We start from the raw sequence: 23,421 nt of genomic DNA, 5'->3' as shown, positions 1-23,421 counted from the left end.
TTTTTTTTTTCAAAGAAAACCTTTCTGGAGGGTTTTTCATGGCCTCCTTTACATTATTTCATCATATGGCATGTTTTTACAACATGTTGAAGCATGTCTCTTTAAAATTGTCACAGTATTGCATGTCGCTCTACAAACGTCATAGTTTAGCATGTAGCTCTAAGAACGTCATAGTATAACATGTCGCTCTACAAACGTCATAGTATAGTATTTCGCTCTAAAAACGTCAGTTTAGCATGTAGCTCTAAGAACGTCATAGTATAGCATGTCGCTCTAAAAACGTCATAGAAAAGCCTTTAGTCCACAAAACGTTGTTCTGTCCCAGCTGTCTGAAGTAGGTGAGGAGCAACACAAAAACAGTCCAAACGCTGGTTTCCAGAGGGTCAGACACGTATTTATTTGAAAGAGTAAGTTTACAACAACACAACATGTGAGGGGGTTAAAAACAAATGGGTGTTAGTAAAATAAAAATAAATAAACAGAACTAAAAGTGAACTTCATGTTGACATTGATGGGCATTCCAACCAGGAACAAAGTAAAAGATAATCAATAGGAAAAAAAACTCTTCCTGTTCACCTCTTAAAACCCAAAAACAGCAGTAGCATCCTAAACTAAAACTACCAATGTGTTCCCTGTTTTCCTTTGTGAACAATTCAAAGGTCCCTCTCTATCTCCCCACACATCCACCAACCACTGGAACACATCTCCAAAGTTCTGCTGGACCAGCTCAGCTTCCCCTCAGAAGAAATGCTGCCACCTGCCAGATGAAGGAGCCTTTTGAGAGGCAGCTGGCATCGTGATTGGACTGTACTTTGGTCTGTTCCAGTCCAGCTTCAGCTCCAGAGACGGCAGGCGGGACGAGTCAATGGAGGCCGGATGGACGAAGGCATGCAGCTGAGTACAATCCAGAAAACAACAGAGGAGGAGTGCAGCAGCCCAGAGCCAGAACAACCAGAGTAGCATGGTATGTCTCTTAGAAAACATCATAGTAGAGCCTTTGCTATGAAAAAACACCATCATATACATCATATATTGTACAAATAACAAGTCAAAGGAAAGAGACATACATTGTAGAATTGTAGTAATTGTGGACTGACTGATTTACTGATTATCAGTATTTTATTTTTTACTGATTTACGGTAATAAATACATTTAAAAATGGCGCTACTTTGGCTCTGAACCTTTATCTACCTGTGGTCGCTCTGTCTTCTGGAGTGATTTGATTGGTTATACGTCACGAATAAAACTCCTTTAACTTAACATCTGTAAACAAAACAAAAACGTATCAACAAAGTTTTCTGTTAGAGTTTGTGTTCTTCTAAGTTTAACTCCAAGATTTTAATTACTTTCATTTACTGCAAATGAATATCTACTCCAAATGTCTCACTAATAATCATTATCAGCCTTAAAAACCCACAAAACACCCCTCTATACTGGACCACACTTAGTACAGTCCGTTTCCCCCTTCTATAAATCTGCTTGGAATCTTCCACTTCCTGTTTGTCAAAGTGGCCTTCTACCTGGACAGGTTTTGTTGGAGCTCATGCAGCAAACATTTTGGGTAACTGCACTTTAATATGGATGGATGACACTGAATCAGAGTCTGTTTTAATGAGACTGAGTTAAGATGTGTAGCTCTGTCATTAAATAGGAAATTATTTCTCAGAATTCACAGAGAAAAGTCTGAAATGTTTGCTAGGTTAGCGTCCCACATGTTCTTTGGCTCAGCTAAAGCTAACTCTCTCCAACTTGTGGATCTCTTGAGTTGCTTGTTGTTAAAATATCTTGCTAGAGGTGCTGAAGCTCAGAAAGTCTGAGATGTTTGTTCAAAATAAGCTCATTCTCAAGTCTTATCTGAACTGTCCTCTTTTGTTTGAACTTTCCCTAAACTTAGGAGTTAATGACAGAGCAGCACATCCAGACTCAGTCTCATTTATGTAGAGATTAAACTTCAGTGTCATTCATTGATGTTAAAGTGCAGTTTTCAAATGTTTGTTGCACATGCTCCCGACCAAACCAGTCCAGGTGGAAGACGATGTGAAGAGAAAGCTCCAGAGGATGAATATCACACATTTACGTTGGAAATAAATGTCCTTTAATTAGACATTGTCATGCAAACGTTGGATTTCCCTTTAATGATGTTCAAATCTTTGTTGAGTGTTTTTGTTGATGTTGGTTTCTAAATGTTTTCTGACACTCGGCCCCAAAGATTAAAACCTTTTACGGCTCACAAGCTGCAACAATTCCCACATTATCAACTATCTTTCTGACTAAACTAAGATAAAAAGTGAAAAACTGCCTGATTCCTGCATCATGAATGTAAATCTTTTTGGTTTTTATGTCAGTAAACTGAATATATTTGGGTTTGACATTTTATAAACCAAACAAGAAATGAATTAGTGGAGAAAACAATCAACAGATTAATGGTCAAAGAAAATGTGTTTTCCAACATATATGGCTGAATTACTCCAACATTACAAGATACATACAATTTTAATTCTATTTTATTTATATAACGCCAATTACAGGTCAAATTGTCTCAAAATGCTTTATTTTTATATTAATATATAAAACATATTTAAAATATGACAAAGTAAGAAATTTAAACCTCTTGACTAATCCAATTTATTTTTTGGTTTTTAAGAGACTAATGGACAATTAAAATAATTTTCTCCACTAAAACTAATAAACATGAGGTCAAATAGAAGGAACAGTTTTAAATACTGCAGTCCCACGATGACAAGAATAAAGTTTATCAACAAAAACTATATCTGCTGGTGGATTCCATTAAAGTCCTAATAAATGATAATAAAGTGTGATACTAAAGGTTTGTGGTGCTAAAAATCTCAAAGATATCAAGTTGAACATGTGGATGGAGGTTGATAAAAGTTGACCTTCCTTCACTTCTCTGGAGCGACTCCATGGATTTTATGGATGGTGGTTAAAGACCTGCTCTTCTAGTGGTCTTCATTCTAGTCGCTGTAAAAAGTCAGTCCATCCTGGCTGACTTCAACACCTCTTCATGACAACTTGTTCTGCCTCCGACCTGGTCGAAACTCCAGAAACTCGGGAAAACCTGTGGAGACTCGAAGAACTCGTGGAGACTCGAAGAACTCGTCTGGCGGGGGAAGGTGTGGTGGGTGGTGGGGGAGTAGAGGGGGGAGGCCGCCACCCACCTCCCTGCCTACTCTCCGCCCTGACTCCACCCAGACTCCGCCTTGGTTCCGCCCACGTGGTCACTTGAGGAACTACGATGCCAAAGGGACGACGAATTTATTTCTTTGTATCTGATCTGTAGCTCAGTGAGTTAAGGATTTGCCTATGGAGCTGCAGGTCGCTGGTTCAAGACCAGACACTTCTTAAATTATTATCAAAATTCTGACAAAGACAAAGAAAAGTGCCGGTGGCAGGTCTTGAACCTGCGACCTTCCACTTGGTAGTCCTCTTCTTATCCTCCTGAGCTACTCGCTCAGATACTAATTTTACTTTTTTTTGCGCATTTATCATCTATTTTTTGTCGTTTTCGAGTTTTTTTTTAACTCGAGTCTCGACTCGACCGTTTTTCTCAGGAGGTTGGGCTTCAGCCTTTGTTCTGGAGGGTTGAACCCTCAGTTCCAAGACTTTCCAAAGCCTCCACACCTCCCGAGTCCTCAGGACCTGAGCTTTCACACAGTCTGAGGGCTGAAATTTTCTAAGTCCCACAGTAGTTCTCTGTTAGTTTGAACCTTCAGACAGTCTGAGGACTGAAAACCTTAAAGTTCTTGAGTAGTTCTCTGTTAGTTTGAACCTTCAGACAGTCTGAGGACTGAAAACCTTAAAGTTTCTGGGTAGTTCTCTGTTAGTTTGAACCTTCAGACAGTCTGAGGACTGAAATTTTAAAAGTTTCTCAGTACTTCTCTGTTAGTTTGAACTTTCTGGTTAACAGAAGCCTTAAAACTTGTGACCATGAGTCTTGATTTCACATTTAGATCATCCATCTGAGTTCTTCGCAGACCTTCACCTGTGGGTTTTTTAGAAATCCTTAACAAACTTTGATTCTCTTCACTGAACAGTAAAGTTTGTGGAGATCAGAAGGTAACATTAGTTTGATCGATGCCTTCAACTACTATTAGACTTTATCTGGAAAGCAGTTTTCTGAAATGAGTTCTTAGTAAATCTGTCCACAATCAAACCAAGAACATAGAAAGGGGAAATGTTTGAAGAAACAACTTGATGTTTTCATTTCAGACTAGAAAACGCTTTAAGAACTTTATCTGTTTTTGCTCTTTTTGATCATTTTATTGTCTCTTCTGTTTGATTTGATCTTCTAAAGTCTAACTGGTGTCTTTTCAAATGTTTTGTATTTAGTTTGATTCTTCTTAAATGTTTAGTTTTGCTCTTTTCTCATCTTTTATTCTTTTCTAATGTCTGATTTGATTTCCAAATGTTTTGTCTTTTTAATGTTTGTTGTTTTTTCAAATGTTTTATCGGCTTGTTTGAAAAATGTCCTTTTCTTTTCCAGTGTTTAATTTTTCAATTAAATCTTTAAGGTTTTTCTTTTTAAATGTTTTACCTCCTTTTAATGTTTAATTTTCTTTTTAAATGCTTCATTGTATTTTCTGTTTCTTATTTTAAGTTTTATTGTCTTTAAGATTTAATTTTCTAGTTAAACATTTAATTTTTTAATTCAGTGTTTTGTCTTTTTAAAGGTTTAATAATCTAATTTAATGTTTTGTATTTTTAAAAAAATGTTTAATATTCTTCTTGTTTAATTGTATTTTTTAAATGTTTAATTATCTAAAATATTTCATCTTTAATGTTTCATTTTTTTTGTTTAAAAATTAATTTCATATTTACATGTTTTGTATCTTCTGTTTAATTATTTAATTAAATATTTTGTCTGTTTAATATAATTTAATTGTATTTAATGTTTAATTTTCTTTTTTGTTGTTTTGTTGTATTAAATGTTTTTTTCCCTTTGATTTAATTGCTTTTTTTAAATGTAGTTTATTTCTTTAATCTTTTTTTCTGTCAAGATTTTAACCTCAACCTTAGAAATGAAACAAACCCTTAAATCACAATGAAAATACTTCTGTTGTCACAATCACGAGTTAGTCAATTATTCAGTTTATCAATTCAACTTTATTTGTTTAGCATCTTTCACACAGATTACAAAACTAAACAAGCAAAGAAAAAAGTATGCTAAAACTATGATTAAAACTCAAAAACATAAAAAAAAAGATTTAACATGGTAATAAAATGTGTTGTGTTCAGGGGATGGAGAGTGTTTATTGAAGTCTTCTTGGGCTCACATGGGAAATCATTTAAAATATAAACTTGATATTCAGTCTAAGGAAACTGCAGAGTGACAGAAGAACCAACAATATCTCCTGTTTTCTCCTTTAATGAGTCGACTCTTCTTGTGCTTTCAGACCAAAGAACTACAGACTCTTCACAACCTGCTCAAACTCTTGGTACAGGACCTCACCACACAGGTCAAGAAGGTTTCCTTCTCCTCATTTCTACTCTGAAGCTCACCTTCTCCTGCTCAAACTGCTGATAAATGTTTCTGCTGCTCTAAAGTCTGGTCTCCAGAACTTCCTAAAAACTCTCAAAGTCTCTTCTGCTGCAGGTTGCTTTGTAGAACTGTTCCAGAAAACCTCACTAAACCACATGGAGGGGCCTCAAGATAGTCGTCCAAATGAAACCATACAAAAACCAAACTAGCGCAACCCAAAGGCTAAAGTCTCCTGCAGCCTACCAGAGAACCTCTGAGAACAGAGAATCAGGACAGGAACTCTTACCTTCTGGACAACCAACGCTGGTTCTCAAACAAGAATACAGAATGTGTCTGACCAAAAACCTCTAAAGACTCACTACAGCCAAGATAAAGACACAACTCAGCTGCAGCAAATCCACTAATCACTGCACACATCAGCACCATGTGCTAACTGTGGCTAAAGAACCACATTTACCAAGACAACTATCCAGTACAAAGCCCTAAAACACACCAAGAAACACATTAAAGATGATTTTACTGCTGGAAGCTGCAAACCAACGCCTAAAGAACAAACTAAAGCAATGGAGCCAAACCCGGTTCAGTGGTGAAGAGAAACAGAGGAAATGTTTGTCTGCAGCTAAATAAAGCAGGAAGACACTGAGCTGCTCAGGTGTTCCTGATAACACCAAGCTGCTCAGGTGTTCCTGATAACACCAAGCAGCCACCTGGACAGCCAATAGGAACACAGCTTACTGGAAGTCCAGAGGGCTGGGTTAGTCAAGGAAATTTAGTTTAAAGTTGAAGCAGAAAGTTAACAAAGAAAGTTGAAAACCACCTTCTGATCCCTGAAATCTCTGAGTTTTCACACAAAGAACACCTGAACATGTCAAACTGGTTCCATAGTAGAACCATCATTGTAAAAATGTCATATTATGGTGTGTTGCTCAAAAAACATTAGGACCCGGCTGTCTAGGGTCGCCGAGGAGCAACATAAAAACAGGACAAACGCTGGTTTCCAGGGGGTTAGGAGGATATTTATTTGAAAGAGGAGTCCTGAAATAAAATTACAGTTGTGGATTTCTGTCATTTAGTCTGGACTAAACAAATAACAGCAGCATAAATCTCAAACGTCATTATGAGGAGTCTGGATTGAGGTTTCTCACTTGATAATGATCAAAACATGAAATTTAGGTTGGTTTAAAGGAATATTCCACCTTAAATCTTTGAATGTTGACCTAAAAGGTTGGTTTCAGGAAGTATTCCACCTACAAGGTCCTCACACATCCACCTTAAAGGAACATTCCATCAAAAATCCTTGGACATGCACCTAAAATGTTGGTTTAACCGAGTATTCCATCCAGAATCCTCAAAGAGACCTGAGGGGCTGGATAAAAGGAATATTCCACCTAAAACCTCAACTATAGACCCCAAAGGGTGGTTTAGAAAAAATCCTTCAATGTAGACCAAAAAAGTTAGTATGGAGGAATATTCCACCTGAAATGTAGACCTGAGAAGTTGGTTTGGAAGAATCTACCATCCTAAACATCCTTAAATGTAGACTAAAAGACGGTTTGGAAGAAAATTCCACCTAAAATCCTCCAATGTAGACCTAAAAGGTGAGTTTAATGGTATATTCCACCTAAAATTCACTACTGTAGACCTTGGAGGTTGGTCTCATGGTATATTCCACCCAACATCCTTGAACATAAACTTAAAAAGTTCGTTCAAAGGAATATTCCACCTAAAATCCTTCAATGTAGACCAAAAAAATCTTGGTGTAAAGGAGTATTCCACCTTAAATGTAGACCTAAAGGATGGTTTGGAGTAATAATCTACTCTAAAATCTTCCAATGTAGACCTAAAAGGTTGATCTGATGGTATATTCTACCCAACATCCTGGAACATTTACCTAAAAGGTTGGTTTAATGGTATATTCCCAGAAGAACCCGTGAACATTGGGCTTATTGGTATATTCCACCTAAAATACTTGTACATATACCAAGAAGTCAGTGTAAAGGAAATGTAGACCTAAAAGGATTGTTTAAAGGAATATTTAAACTATTATTTTCATTATTTAATAATCTGTTATCAGTCAGAACCCTGGCAAACTTATTTTCTTCAGTTTTTTTAGTGGAAGTCACAAATAAAGGAGCTCTTGGTTTTTCCTGGCGTTACTGAGTCCAAAGCTGCTGTTTCAACACAGAACGTTCACATGCATCCACAAACCTCTCAGCACTCAAACACCCACAGACAGGAGGCCGGCTGGACCGAGGCTCGGCGGCGTCCTCAGACCCACGAGTCGGGGAGTCGCTGAACTTGTTGGTCCGGTTTGAAGGCCTCCATGTGGTCCAGTAGAAGTCCACGTAGTCGGTGTTGGCTTTGAACCGCAGCGACTGGCCGCCATCAGGTGGACTGGCTCGTCCTCTTAGGACTCCTCCTGTAGCCTTGAGGGAACCACAGGAACATTCAGTAGATGTTGGAGTTCTTCCTGTCAGGCTCGTGGTAGAACGGCTCTGAAGAATCTTTTACTTGTCTTATCTGGAACAATCTAACAGCCTAAACTGTTAACAGCAGTGTAAAGAAGCAAACACACAGGTATAGATTAGGACTCAAACTAGATTTATTTTAGAAAACAAATCAACTTAGAGGCATTTGTTCACACGTGGCTCAATAGGAGGCCGTCCAATCAGATTTGAGGTCTTCACTCTGTAGGTTGTTTGTTTGGTGAGACTCTTGGACCTCCATCAGCTGACGTGGATGTTTGATGGTCTTCCTCTCTAGTGCCAGATGATTCATCCATGAATTCAGCAGCTACAGACTGAAATGAAGCTCATGCTGCCGTTATTGAATTCCTGTTCCAGATCAAATGTTCAGAGCTCACCTTGAATGCAGCCGTCTGCTGTCTGATAGTTTTTCTCATTGTAGTCTTCAATAAAGTCTTTTTCCTCATGTCAGGATGTGGTGAGACTCTTTCTCAGTCTCTGCAGACGTCCCTCATTGTGCATCTCCAGAGAAGAAACAGAAAAACTGGTCACTGCTTCAGCATCACAAACGCTCTCCAGCATTGAGAGTGTTTTAGGAATTCATTCATTGTGTTGTGAACTTTGAAGGAGCAGAAACTTTACAGCTGCCAAAGATATGAGCTCCAATTCTGGATGTTTTAGGAAATGAAGTTCATCAAATGAATACTTGATTTTTGCTGATAATGCTCATTAAATGACTGAAGAAATCTAACACAAAAACCTGTAAACTTTCAGGCAGCTTTTGTTAAAGATTGTCTATAATTCTATCATCATGTTCTGGAACCAGGACTCTGCAGACGTTCCTTCAATCAGATACTTGTGTTTCTATTTAAGGCCTCAGGTTTGAAGGTACAGCAGAGGATTAGAAAGGAGTGATTTTAATATTTAAATCAGTCCAGTAAATGTTTGGCGTGGAAATTATTAAAATGTTGATTTAGATAGATTTGTGTCAAATAATATTGTAGAGTCTCACTTAAATATATCCAAATTAGTTCAGTATATTTACATTTTATAGAATATTTGATTTCTTAATCTCAATACTGTAGGGTCTGACCCTAAATATTATAATAATGATGTAAATTTAAATAATAAATAATGAACTTTAATCAGCTAAACTTACATAATAAATATCACTGTACAATCTTAACCTAAACATTCATATTATTGAGGTAAATTTACATAAATCATGATATTCTAGAGTCTTAACTGGAATATTTCTAACATTAATCTTTTTGTATTGTGCTGATAAACAACAATAACCCGACTTTCGGATAATATTTATTGTCTGTGATTGTGAGACTAAATTCCTCCACATTCTCTGGAACTTGACCTGCAGCAAGTTTAGGGATAAATAAAAATAGAATCTGTTCATTTCCACATTATGCACATTTATTTATTCTTAATATCTCAGACTGAATGGTATCTGGCAGTAAAAACAAACTCATCTGCTGGACTGAATTTCCCACAATGGAAACATGGACAGAATTTAACACTCATGTATCCATGGCAACACTAAAGTTTCTGCTTCTTACCAAAGTTCACAACACAAGTAAAGATTTTAATGTAAAACTTCAGGGATGACTGCTGACCATAAGTATTCTGATCAATACTTCATGATCAATATCAGGACAGATGTTACAACTCCAGCTGTTGCATTAGACTGCAGTTATTCACAGAGAAATTAAAACATCACATTCCTCATAAAAACTAGATGGGACTTTTATTAAATAAAGTGTTGGTGAATAAACTGTAAAAAGTGCAAAGCAGCTCCATTAAATCAGGAGATGTGAGACTTCCACAGCATGGATCACCATCTGCTGTGTTGATTCATAGCTGAATGTCAGAATAAACTGAGATAGAAAAGCTGCTTTGAGCTGCAACATTACAGTCTGACAATCCAACACCATCACAGTTTTCATCTGGTTGTTTTGCTCCAACATGCTGTGAAGTTCAGTTTTTACCTGAATCAATACAAAGATTCTATTTCCAACCAAGACTGGAATAAAAATTAGAATGTTATGAGGTTATTAATGCAACTAAATCCTTTCAGATGGAAGGATTTACTTCTAAGTTCTAATTTAAGTTTCAGTTGGAGCACATTGCATCCACAAAGAAAAACAGCGAAACCTTCATAGCAACATTTAATAAACCTAAAGCTTCCCTGTTGGCTCATTGGTGGAGTTTGTTACTGAGCATCTGAACCTTAAATCCAGTGAGACGACCATCTTCAGTCCAGGCCAGTCAGAGAACTTCAAGACCTTCCATCAGCTGGACCAGATGTGGCATCATCTCCCTCTGAACATCTGGATGACAGGAGAAAAGACAGAAATCAAACACAGATCACAGAAATACAATTTATTCACTTTCATCATTTTAGAAAAGTAGCATGAACTTTATTAAAACTTGACAATATCAGTAATGAGGGTAAATGTTTTTGTCTCGTGTTGAAGCTAAATTTAAAGTCAATTTTAATGACAGTTTATCCTGAGAGGAGTGAGAATGGAACTTTTCTTTCCTTTTTAGAATATTCCCTCAAAATATTCTGTTTATTATTGGCTTTAGAAGCATTTTTCTTTACTTATTTATTTTTAGATACCTCAGACTGATACACTTTGCTGGTTTGCAGATAATTTCATGTACAATGACAATAAAGATCTTCTATTATAACATATTTTGCTAAAACAAGAACTGCAAACCTTCTCAACCATCTCTCAGGCTTCAAAATTCCAACTGTGTCAAAGAATTATCTGATGTAGTTATTATTATAATCTTTACTGAACCAACCCTGGAATTAATAAAAATCTGTATATGGATATGATTTTCTCTGATGGGACCACTAAAACTGCATCCAATAAAGTAAATCTCTTCTGCACTGCACACATTCTACACTTTTGTATAACTCTGGATGTCAGAGTAAAGGCAGACAGATCCACCAATCAGCCACAACATTCTGACCACTGACAGCTGAAGAGAACAACATCCATCATCTTGTTCTAATGCAACGTACTGCTGGGAAACCTTGACGTTCATGTGGATGTTTGACATGTACCACCACCTAAACACTGCAGGACAAACAACCCCCTCGTCTCCATGGCAACAGCAGTCCTTGATGCCAGCTGTCACCCTCAGCAGGACAAATTAAACTGCTCAGGAGTGGTCTGAGGAACACGACAGAGCTAAGCTGTTCACCTGGGTTCCACACTCCCCACATCCAGATCTGATGGAGCATCTGTGGGATGGTCCAGGATCAGCCTGGTCTAGGTAGGACCCACCCTGCAACCCACAGGATCCACAGAATCCACAGGATCCCCAGAGGTTCTGATGAACCACTGGGTCAGAGGAGTTTTAGCAGCATAAAGGGACCAACACAGTATTAGTCAGGTGGTCAGAATGTTCTACTGTTATATTGTCATGCTGATTATATGATCAGTAAATGTTACCATCAATTATAACATCCACATTGATCAGGAAAAAAAGAACAACCATCAGTTCATTCAGAAACTGTGGGGCTAAACCTAAGTTCAGAGTCAGAATCAGCCTAAACAATGTAGACACACATCAGGAAAAGAAAAACTTTTATAAATATTTCATTTGTATAAGTACTTCTATACATATAGATTCCTCTTTCTAAGTTTGATCAAATCACGATAACTCTGTGTCCTGTTGTACGATGTTTTCCCAACAGATGGCGCTACCCTCATGAATGGAGCATCAACAAGTGACGTCTACAACACAACAGAAATGTCTGGAAGCCAGTGGCCACCACTTTGAGCACCTCTTGTAATTGTAGAGGCCAAAGATAACTTTTATTAATCTCATGATGTCTGAATAAATTTGGTACTGAAATATTGATGTAAGTTTTTCTTTTCCTGATGTGTGTAAACATTATTTTGGCCGACTCTGTATGATGGGTTTCTGACAGGTCACCAGGCAACATCTTTTTATAATAATGACAAACATACCTGCATTCTACAGGAGTGATTTTCCTCATGTGCAGGTAAAGATGTGTGAGGAGCTTAGAGATGACAGGAGCAGGAGTCATCCTCACTAATTCAGCTTCCACCTAGAAACAGAAAGACCATAAACAAACACACTGATAGACTCTCAAACGTTCAACCTCACAGCCTCAAAATATCTGTTTAGGAAGTGTTGTGTTTCTAAATTCTGCTGAAAGCATTGACAGACATTCTCTTACAAGGTTGTATAAAAAGCAGCCTGTCCTCTGAGCTACTGAGAAATCTTCCTGAACAAAGTTTCAACATGTAAATCGGCTCAACAAAAACTAAAGCCTCAGTCAGAGATAACAGGTATCGCAAATTATAAACAACTTTCTTGGTTAACTCAGACTTTCTGCTTCAACCTCACATAAAAAGGGGAGTTTAACTCGTCAGGTGACTGAAAATGAACGGCTTGTGCAGTTCTAGATCCAAAAGTAGGATGTTTCAACTCATATTTTACTACAAATACATGCAATAATAAATAAATACAATGGCTCGTTGTTAGTTCATTCACTATTAATGTCACTTTATATACTGGATCGAACTTGAGCAGTGGAAGAGAAAAGGAATTTAATGAAATTATGGAGATTCAGAGAGGTAATGTTGCGCAATGTTAAGCTCAGTTTAATTCAAACCAGCTGAATGTTAAACTTCAGTGCAGCTCAACGGGTTTCAGTGAACCTTAAAGTAAAATAACTTTTTTAAAAGCTAAAATACACAGCAGAGAAATACAGGTTGAGAAGTCCCTTCTAATAATGAGGACAGCTGCTGCAGCAACTAACACAGGTGTTCAGCGGTAAGTTAGCCACCTGTGTTAATTAGCCCGCTAGCTAACTTAGCCGCTTAGCTAGCTAACGGTCCGTAACAACTGCTCAAACACGACAAAACACAACTCTTCACAAGTCGCTGACTTAACGTACAACAAAACAACGCAACTGGTTAGAAGTATTTATCTTCTTACCGTGTTTTACTCCGAAAACAAGATCAACAGCAGTCAGAGATGCTACCAGACGTGCCGACCATAGATATAGAGATAGATACATAGATACGCTAGCTATGGTCTGACCAATCACTGCTCTCTGGCTCTCAGTCAAGAATGGAGCTTTTCTTTCCTTTTTAGAATATTCTCTCAAAATATTCTGTTTATTATTGGCTTTAGAAGCATTTTTCTTATTTATTTTTAGATACCTCAGACTGAAGCACTTTGCTGGTTTGCAGATAATTTCATGTACAATGACAATAAAGATCTTCTATTAGAACATATTTTGCTAAAACAAGAACTGAAACCTTCTCAACCATCTCTCAGTCTGCAAAATTCCAGCTGCGACAAAGAATTATCTGATGTAGTTATTATTATAATGTTTACTGAACCAGCCCTGGAATTAATAAAAATCTGTATATGGATATGATTTTCTCTGATGGAACCACTAAAACTGCATCCAATAAAGTAAATCTCTTCTGCACTGCACACATTCTACACTTTTGTAGAACTCTGGATGTCAGAGTAAAGGCAGACAGATCCACCAATCAGCCACAACATTCTGACCACTGACAGCTGAAGAGAACAACATCCATCATCTTGTTCTAATGCAACGTTCTGCTGGGAAACCTTGACATTCATGTGGATGTTTGACATGTACCACCACCTAAACACTGCAGGACAAACAACCCCCTAGTCTCCATGGCAACAGCAGTCCTTGATGCCAGCTGCCACCCTCAGCAGGACAAACTAAAACTGCTCAGGAGTGGTCTGAGGAACACGACAGAGCTAAGCTGTTCACCTGGGTTCCACACTCCCCACATCCACATCTGATGGAGCATCTGTGGGATGGTCCAGGATCAGCCTGGTCTAGGTAGGACCCACCCTGCAACCCACAGGATCCACAGAATCCACAGGATCCCCAGAGGTTCTGATGAACCACTGGGTCAGAGGAGTTTTAGCAGCATAAAGGGACCAACACAGTATTAGTCAGGTGGTCAGAACGTTCTACTGTTATATTGTCATGCTGATTATATGATCAGTAAATGTTACCATCAATTATAACGTCCACATTGATCAGGAAAAACAAACTATCAGTTCATTCAGAAACTGTGGGGCTAAACCTAAAAACACAGACCTCAACAGCAGTTTGTTTCAAAGCAGAACACCAGCTGGATTTCACTGAAGAAGCTTTCAGAGCAACAATTAATGACAGTTTTGTTCTCATTAAGTTCAGAGTCAGAATCAGCCTAAACAATGTAGACACACATCAGGAAAAGAAAAATTTTTATAAATATTTCATTTGTATAAGTACTTCTATACATATAGATTCCTCTTTCTAAGTTTGATCAAATCACGATAACTCTGTGTCCTGTTGTACGATGTTTTCCCAACAGATGGCGCTACCCTCATGAATGGAGCATCAACAAGTGACGTCTACAACACAACAGAAATGTCTGGAAGCCAGTGGCCTCCACTTTGAGCACCTCTTGTAATTGTAGAGGCCAAAGATAACTTTTATTAATCTCATGATGTCTGAATGAATTTGGTATTGAAATATTTATTCAAGTTTTTCTTTTCCTGATGTGTGTAAACATTATTTTGGCTGACTCTGTATAATGGGTTTCTGACAGGTCACCAGGCAACATCTTTTTATAATAATGACAAACATACCTGCATTCTACAGGAGTGATTTTCCTCATGTGCAGGTAAAGATGTGGGAGGAGCTTAGAGATGACAGGAGCAGGAGTCATCCTCACTAATTCAGCTTCCACCTAGAAACAGAAAGACCACAAACAAACACACTGATAGACTTTCAAACGATCAACCTCACAGCCTCAAAATATCTGTTTAGGAAGTGTTGAGTTTCTAAATTCTGCTGAAAGCATTGACAGACATTCTCTTACAAGGTTGTGTAAAAAGCAGCCTGTCCTCTGAGCTACTGAGAAATTTTCCTGAACAAAGTTTCTACGTGTAAATCAGCTCAACAAAAACAAAAGCCTCAGTCAGAGATAACAGGTATCGCAAATTATAAACAACTTTCTTTGTTAACTCAGACTTTCTGCTTCAACCTCACATAAAGAGCGGAGTTTAACTCGTCAGGTGACTGAAAATGAACGGCTTGTGCAGTTCCAGATCCAAAAGTAGGATGTTTCATCTCATGTTTTACTACAAATACATGCAATAATAAATAAATACAATGGCTGGTTGTTAGTTTATTCACTATTAATGTCACTTTATATACTGGATTGAACTTGAGCAGTAGAAGAGAGAAGGAATTTAATGAAATTATGGAGATTCAGAGGTAATGTTGCGCAATGTTAAGCTCGGTTTAATTCAAACCAGCTGAATGCTAAACTTCAGTGCAGCTCAACGGGTTTCAGTTAACCTTAAAGTAAAATAACTTTTTTAAAAGCTAAAATACACAGCAGAGAAATACAGGTTGAGAAGTTCCTTCTAATAATGAGGACAGCTGCAGCAGCAACTAACACAGGTGTTCAGCGGTAAGTTAGCCACCTGTGTTAATTAGCCCGCTAGCTAACTTAGCCGCTTAGCTAGCTAACGCGTACAGACCAACTGCTCAAACACAACAAAACACAACTCTTCACAAGTCGCTGACTTAACGTACAACAAAACAACGCAACTGGTTAGAAGTATTTATCTTCTTACCGTGTTTTACTCCGAAAACAAGGTCAACAGCAGCCAGAGATGCTACCAGACGTGCCGACCATAGATATAGAGATAGATACATAGATACGCTAGCTATGGTCTGACCAATCACTGCTCTCTGGCTCCGCCCTCTGAGAATCTTGTCGTTTGGCTCCACGCTTGCTGATGACCACTTCCGGTCTCAGAAAATGAAAAAAAAAAAAAAAAGACCTTTTTTCGTTTCTGTCTCTTACTGATTTTATTTTTTGTTATTCTAAATATAAAATAAAAATCAAAGCATTTTTAAAATTTCGTATTTCCGTTTATGATCATGAAAAGGAAAAACGCCTTGTATTTCAATTTTATTTTTTGTATTTTAAAACGAATATCAAATAACCACTCGTTTTTTGTTTTTCAATGAACGTTTCAGACCGGAAAATCCAATTGCCAGATAAATACACGGACCCAAAAACCATCAAATACGGCAGCTACATGTTCTAAAAAACACAATATCTAAAACAGTTTTAATTCTTGACATTTTATAAAGTTTGGAATGTTTACATGTGAGAATTCTTAAAGTTGAAGACAGTTTATTTTGATTTGAACTGAACTAGAGCACACCATTACACTGATCATCTCCAGCAAGAAAGGTAGGCCAATGACATCTATTACATCTAAATTACAACGAGCATTACTGCTATTGCTTGCTCTGATAGCTAAAACATTCATTTAAGAAGCAAAAAGAGGAAAAATAAAAATATTCATCACCTTTTTTGATGATGATAAATCAGAAACTTTCCCAGAAGATCACCATAATATAGCTATGTTTTAAAGCATGTCGACTTTACAACTTGTCTGCCTGGTTTTAATACAAACAGTAATTTAATGGAAGTGAACCATTAAATTATTCATTTTATACAAATGATTCAAAAAACACGATACATTAAATAAACCAGAGACAACAGAAGCTTGTAGGTTCAGTCTAATCCATATAAAGTCATTCTGTTATTTGAAATTGCACATTTATTCATTTATTCAGTCATTTTTTATTTGAAACCCACAATGTTTGTTGTAAAACAACAAATAGCAGCAAAATACAAATATATGACTGTATGAGACACTTTTCTAAAATGCTAAAAGGACAAGAATTAACAATAAGAACAATTAAAAGATTTTATTTAAGAGGAATGACAGCTAAAAGTGATACAGGAAGTGCTGCTAATTCAACATTTCAGAGTCCGACACACACAAGAAAATTGCTCATTTCTCTTTTCATAAATAAAGGAAAACATTAATTTATATTATTTATTTCTGAAAAATCCCAGACATTCTAATATCTTCTCTGCTCGTTTACTCCATTTTTTTTAAAAGACCGAGTCAATAAATACTGAATGATTCCTGCAGCTAAGCTCCAGGCTGAAGACTTCATAAACACATATTTAGTTTTTCTGGATAGATAAAAGAGAATCTTTGTATTTCTGGCCTGGAGTTTCCCTATCAGTTCATGGAAACAGAATCATAAAAGCAGCATGTGATGATTTATTCAGTTCTATGCATTGATTTTTAAACTATTTGATCGTCGTCCTTAAAAGCAACCGCTGAGAATATCGTCCACAGCTAAAATAAAACTTATTTGTAAACTTTAATAACAGAAATGAGATTTGTAGCTTTTCTAAATCAGACAAGAAAACCATGTTTACTCTGCTTTTGTGTTTTTGCTCAGTGGACGGACTGAGAAATAGAGACTCAAGGAAACGTCATCATTGTCACTATGGAGGAACATTTTGGTTATGAATAATAATAATAATAATAATAATAATAATAATAATAATAATAATAATAATAATAATAATAATAAAATAATAATAGTAATAAATATTATTAATAACAATAATGTTACTATAATAATAACAATAATGTTACTATAATAATAATAATAATAATAATAATAATACATATTTAATAATAAACATTATTATTAGTAATAATAATGTTAGCAATAATAATGTTACTAATATAATAATAATAGCATAATAATAATAAAAATAGTGATGATAAAAGTAATAATTGTTATCATTATTATTGTTATTGTTATCATCATCATCATTATTATTATATGTTTATTATTATTATTATTATTATTATTATTATTATTATTATTATTAATAATAATAATAATAATAATAATAATAATAATAATAATAATAATAATAGAGGTAATAGTAATAGTAGCATTAGAGTGTATAGTTTTAATAAATATTATATCATCATGTCATAATGGGCTAAAATAAAGAATTAAAATCCTGTCAGCCATGTTATTCCATTATGATAAGTTGAAATATTGTGATTTACACAATTACAGTAAAATGTTAATGCAGGTGTAAAATGTCAATGTTCATCTCAGAACCTCTTTCAGGTAATAAAGGTTCCTCCAGCAGCCTCTTCTCTGAACTAAAGGTTCTTCAGGAACCTCTCAAGCATGAAATGTTCCTTAAATATCCATGAGAGTAGCTGGATTTAAACAGAAAATCTCACGAATGGATGGGAAAGTCCAGTAATATGAAATATTCAGACCCATTTTAAAAGGTGTCCAGTTAACCTGCTAAATTTAAAATTCTCTCATATTTCTCTGACAGTTACCAGTGGAAGATGTGCTGAGATCACAGATGGATCCACAAATGACTTCGAAACCTGAAATGCGACTAGACAACAGAGACGACCACGCTGAGGCAGGAACCGGTCCTGGTCCTGGTCCTGGTCCTGGTCTTTCCGCACGTTACCTCCAGCCTCTTCATAGATCCGTTACACAGGAAGACCACAAACCGTCCCAACTGTCTGGTCCTTTGGGTTATTGGGAAAAGACTGAGGAATCACTGAAACCTCTGACAGAAATGTTCGTGAGGACAGTTCAGCCTGATCACATCCGAGGTCTGGAGAGTCCGTTCAGCCTGAGGTTCCTCCCAGCTGTTTGTCCTTCTCCTCTCCAGAGTTCATCACCTCAGACTGGGTTTACTCCTCTTTTACCAAAGCTCTTATGTAGCCCCTTTCCTCCCCAAGTCCCCGTCAGGATGAGCTCCACCTCCCCTTCACTTAATTCCGGGTTTGCCTTCAGCCCCTGTTTGCTGGTTCCCATCAGCAGCCCAGCAGAGTTCCAGTTCAGACTAGAAGAACCAAATCATCCTCAGTGGTGGTGCCTATGTCCACCACAGATGGTTCCTGTTCATCAGAGCAGCAGCACAGACCTGTAAGGGACATATCCTATCTATCTATCTATCTATCTATCTATCTATCTATCTATCTATCTATCTATCTATCTATCTATCTATCTATCTATCTATCTATCTATCTATCTATCTATCTATCTATCTATCTATCTATCTATCTATCTATCTATCTATCTATCTATCTATATATACTGTATATATATACTGTATATCTATACAATACTGAGAAGAAGTACAGAAATCTTCTATTTTGCATATTTCTCACACTTAAATGTTCCAGATCATCAAACTAACATTTATATTTGTTGAAAAATAGAAAAAGATAACCCACAAACCTATACTACCCTGTGAAAAAGTAATTGCCCCCCTGAACCTAATAACTGCTTTGGCAGCAACAACTGCAGTTAACTGTTTGTTCCAGCTTGTGATCAGTCTTTTCCATCACCATGGAGGAATTCTGCTCCACTCTTCTCTGTAGAATAGTTTGAATTCAGTCACATTAGATGGTTTTAGATCATGAACTGTCCTCTTAAGGTCTTATCACAGAATCTCAATTAGATTCAAGTCCAGACTTTGACTCCAGAACCTTCATTTAGTTCTTTCTGAGCCACTCAGAGGTGGACTTGCTTGTGGTCTTTGGGTCTTTGTCTTGCTGCATAAACCATTAGTGTTGAGCTTTAGGTCATGAACTGATGGTGGATGTTCTCCAGGAGGATTTACTGATAGAGAGCAGAATTCATGGCTCCATCAGTGATGACAAGTTGTCCAGGTCCTCCAACCATCACACTACCACCACCATGTTTCACTGCTGGTATCATGTTCTTCTTGTGGAATGCAGTATTAGCTTCATACCAGATGGAACAGACCCATGTCTTCCAGAAAGTTCCACCTTTGACTCATCAGTCCACAGGATATTATCCCAAAAGTCTTGGCGCTCATTCAAATTTTTTTTTTTTTTGTAAAAACCAGACAAACGTTTATGTTCTTTTTGGTCAGTAGTGGTTTGATCCTTCCAACTCTCTCATGGATCCATTTCCTCCCAAAGTCTTCCTTATTGTGAAATCATGCAGACGGACCTTAACTGAGGCCAGTGAGGTCTGCAGATCTTTAGATGTTCCTCTGGGTTCTTCTGTGACCTCCTGGATTAGATGTCGATGCTCTTGGAGAAATGTTGGTGGTTGGTCCACTCCTGGGAAGGTTCTCCACTGTTCCATGTTTCTCCATTTGTGGATAATGTCTCTCACTGTGGTTCTCTGGAGTCCCAGAGCCTCAGCAATGGCTTTGGAACCCTCCAGACTGATGAATGTCAATAACTTTGTTCCTCATCTGTTCTTGAATCTCTTTAGAACGTGGCATCATGTGCTGCTTTTTCAGAGCCTTTAGCTACTTCACAATGAAGACAGGTTCTATTTAGTGATGTTTAGGTTCAACAAGCCTGGCAGTAATCATATGGGAGTGTGGATGGAGAAATTGAACCCAATTGATGAATGAATTTGGTCATTTGGTAGATTGATAGTGAAGGGGGCAATTACTTTTTCACATCGGACAAGATGGACTGGACAGTATTTTTCCTTCAATAAATGAAATCATCATTTATAAACTGCATTTTGTGTTTTCTTGGGTTATCTTTGTAGGGGGGCAAATACTTTTTCACAGCTCTGTATACAGCAGGTAACATCACATTTACTAACACTGGAGGTTTTATAATTTAATCCTGATTGTGTCTGACTTCTTCACAGGATCTGGAGAAGAACGTCTCAACAATACAGCCAGCCATTAAATCTAACACCAACATCATGGAGGCAAGAGAAGACAGAAGGTCAGAAATCAAGAGTTTATCTAAAACGGCAACTAAATGAGGATTTTGGCTCATAAATGATATCAAAAACTTTAATACTTCAACATCAGATTATCCAGCTTGGATTTATGACCAAAAACCTGCAAAACATCCACATTTAGTTGCATTTTCAGACTCTTGACAGGAATTTACACCCATTTTTCTTTAAAGAAAACTGTAGAGGAAGTTATTGTTGTCTTTTTTAAAGCTCTCCATCTCCCTTTACAGGACACCAGCAGACTAATGTTACACCTGTCGAAGTAAAACGACAAGAAAAATGTACAAACAAGCGAAGAAAAAAGGCTTGTCCAGGACCATTGTTGGATGAAGACCTGCTGGCTGAGAAGGCCTTTGAGGAATACATGACGATCATGGACTCCCTCTGTCCTGAGGTGCCCAATTCTATATGAACATGTAAAACTTAGAAAAACTCAAAATATTATGGGTCTAACGTCACTCAGAAAGAGATTCCATCCAAAATCATCATGCACCTTGTGATAATTAACCTATAAATCCTTAAACAAACACCTAAACTTACAGTAGAATCATTAATCATTCTTTTAAATTTGTTCTGTAAAGCTAGTGCACCGTCAACTTCCTGTTTGTTCCTCACTCAGATCCAAGAAAATGTGGAGGCCAAAGAACCCGAGGAGTCTGGAGATTTGGAGATAACAAACGAGTCGTTTCTGGAGTATATGGATGAGATGTGCAGCGACAAAGACTTTGTCAGAAACGTATGTAAACCTGAAGCTAAAACTGGTTTTCAGGGTAAAAATAGTAAAAAAAAAAAAAAAAAAAAAAAAGTTCCATCATGGTTGCTTTCATAGTCATGACAATGTGAATTTTGCCGTTTTCAGCTCGATTTAACCAACAGTTTATGAGCATAATTACTGAAATACTGTAGTAAAGAAGAGCTTTAAGGTGTCCAAAGATGATTTTGTTTTCTTTCTCAATTCTTAGTTGTTCTTTTTTTAAGGATTATGAAACTGAATAAGAAAGCGAAAGGAGAATTTTCATAAATTTGCTTCTTCATAAAACCCACCATAAATCAGATTTGTTTATCTAATTAGCACTTTATTTTGTTGATTTCATTAAACTTACACTTTTCTTTTAACTTCAAAATATTCTCCATGTTTTTGTTTTGGTTGACTTCTAATTCTGGTTTCTTTCTTCCTGTGGCATATTTCCATTTTATTCCTCTTTATTTATTCATTCACACTGAGCACTTAATATAATAATTATTAACAAAAGCATGACAGGAAAATATACAAAAGTAGATCAGCAAAGACAAAACTTCTACTTGGCATTTAGTGTATTGAACGTCAAATAACAATCTCAGGTTCTCAAGTATTTAAGGTACATTTATTCACATTTTTACTACATTTTACCTTTCTTTCCCTTCTCAGTTCTTTTTCCCCAAGCTATTTGAAATATAAAAGCTAATTAAAGTATGTTTGCAGCATGTTTTATTGTGTTTTGTTCTGTTTCTTTCCACCAGGTGGAGTCAATCCTGAACGTCGACTTCCTGGACTCCCTGGAACACGAGGTAGGAAGGGATAAAAGTTTTCTCTCTGTTTTGTTGCTTTGTTGTGTTGTGGAACCGGCTCAGATCCTTTATTTAGGTAAAATTACAAATGCAATAATGTAAAAACACTCATTTCAAGCGGTTTAAAGTAAGAATTCATACCACCAATGATTCTGAAATAGTAAAATACAATTAGACATGACAATAAAATATTGCACATGAGATTAAAAGCAGAATAACTGGTGCAGATGGTGCTAATTTAATGGCTACGTGAAGTTACTGAGGATATATCGGCTTCAGCTGCTTAAATCTGTGTTTCAGACTTTAAATTTCTACTAGTGTCGCTTATATATTCGACTGTTTTCTCTCAGGGGAGGTCAACACTGAATACAGAGAGCCTGGATTCCCTCCTTCCTTCACAGCTGGAGCCAGAGGACTTGATTCCTCTGGAAAATTTTGGAAACGAGGTATGAGATGAAATTTTCTGCTTTTTAAAAATCAGTATAAGGACAGCAGTAAGGCAAAGAAATCATCTGAGGTCTCCAAAATAACATTGGAATTCTAAACAAGAAGAACATATTTTTTAAAGTAATACACAGGGGGTCCTCGACTTACGTCGGAGTTTCATTCCTACGGGCTGATGCAAGTCGATTTTCTCTGTAAGTCGGAACTCCGGCGAAAAAGTAAACCAAGCCATTATGTGCATCACGATATCGATCAGTTCTTTGGAAAAGCAAACAAAGGTTTAGCCTTCTCCTATATCAATATAAGGCTCACTGGGATATGCTGTTGGTCTTCCAGCCAGAGCACTAATAATCTTTCCATCTCAACAATGAGACCACTGCGCTGCTTTGTAATCACAGTTGATTTCATAGAGCAGATCCTTTCACGTGTTCCAGTATCCACTTTTTATCGCTGATGATCGTTGTGCGACTTAGGTCAAGCAACTGGTAGATGTTTGTCGGTGTTTCGCCCTTTTTCGAGGGTTTTATTATATCTAATTTCACTTCCATGGAGACGGCTTTTCTTTTCTTTGAAGCACTGCCATCAGACGAGTCTGATTTATGCTTGTGAGCCATAATGAAGGGCAAAAAGTTAGTGAATGTAGCACAAGCCAATGTGGCGTACAGCTGGTGAATGTAAACATAGCGTGTATTCGTCTGCTCTGCTTGGTGCATAACGACATATTCATCCGCTCCGCTGGCCAA

At 37.0% G+C, this 23,421-nt stretch overlaps 1 long non-coding RNA gene across 1 annotated transcript; it reads left to right on the top strand.

Moving 5' to 3' along the window:
• The first annotated feature begins 357 nt into the window (after positions 1-357).
• LOC129348136 (uncharacterized) lies at positions 358-7,649 on the top strand. Its single transcript, XR_008600594.1, has 2 exons — positions 358-964; positions 5,412-7,649. It is a non-coding gene; the product is annotated as an uncharacterized LOC129348136 (long non-coding RNA).
• Positions 7,650-23,421: the final 15,772 nt, after the last annotated feature.

The sequence above is a fragment of the Amphiprion ocellaris genome, chromosome 23 (genome assembly GCF_022539595.1).
Source record: "Amphiprion ocellaris isolate individual 3 ecotype Okinawa chromosome 23, ASM2253959v1, whole genome shotgun sequence".
NCBI lineage: Eukaryota > Metazoa > Chordata > Actinopteri > Pomacentridae > Amphiprion > Amphiprion ocellaris.
The sequence above is the reverse complement of the archived record's forward strand: the minus strand, read 5'-3'. Positions and strand labels throughout refer to the sequence as shown.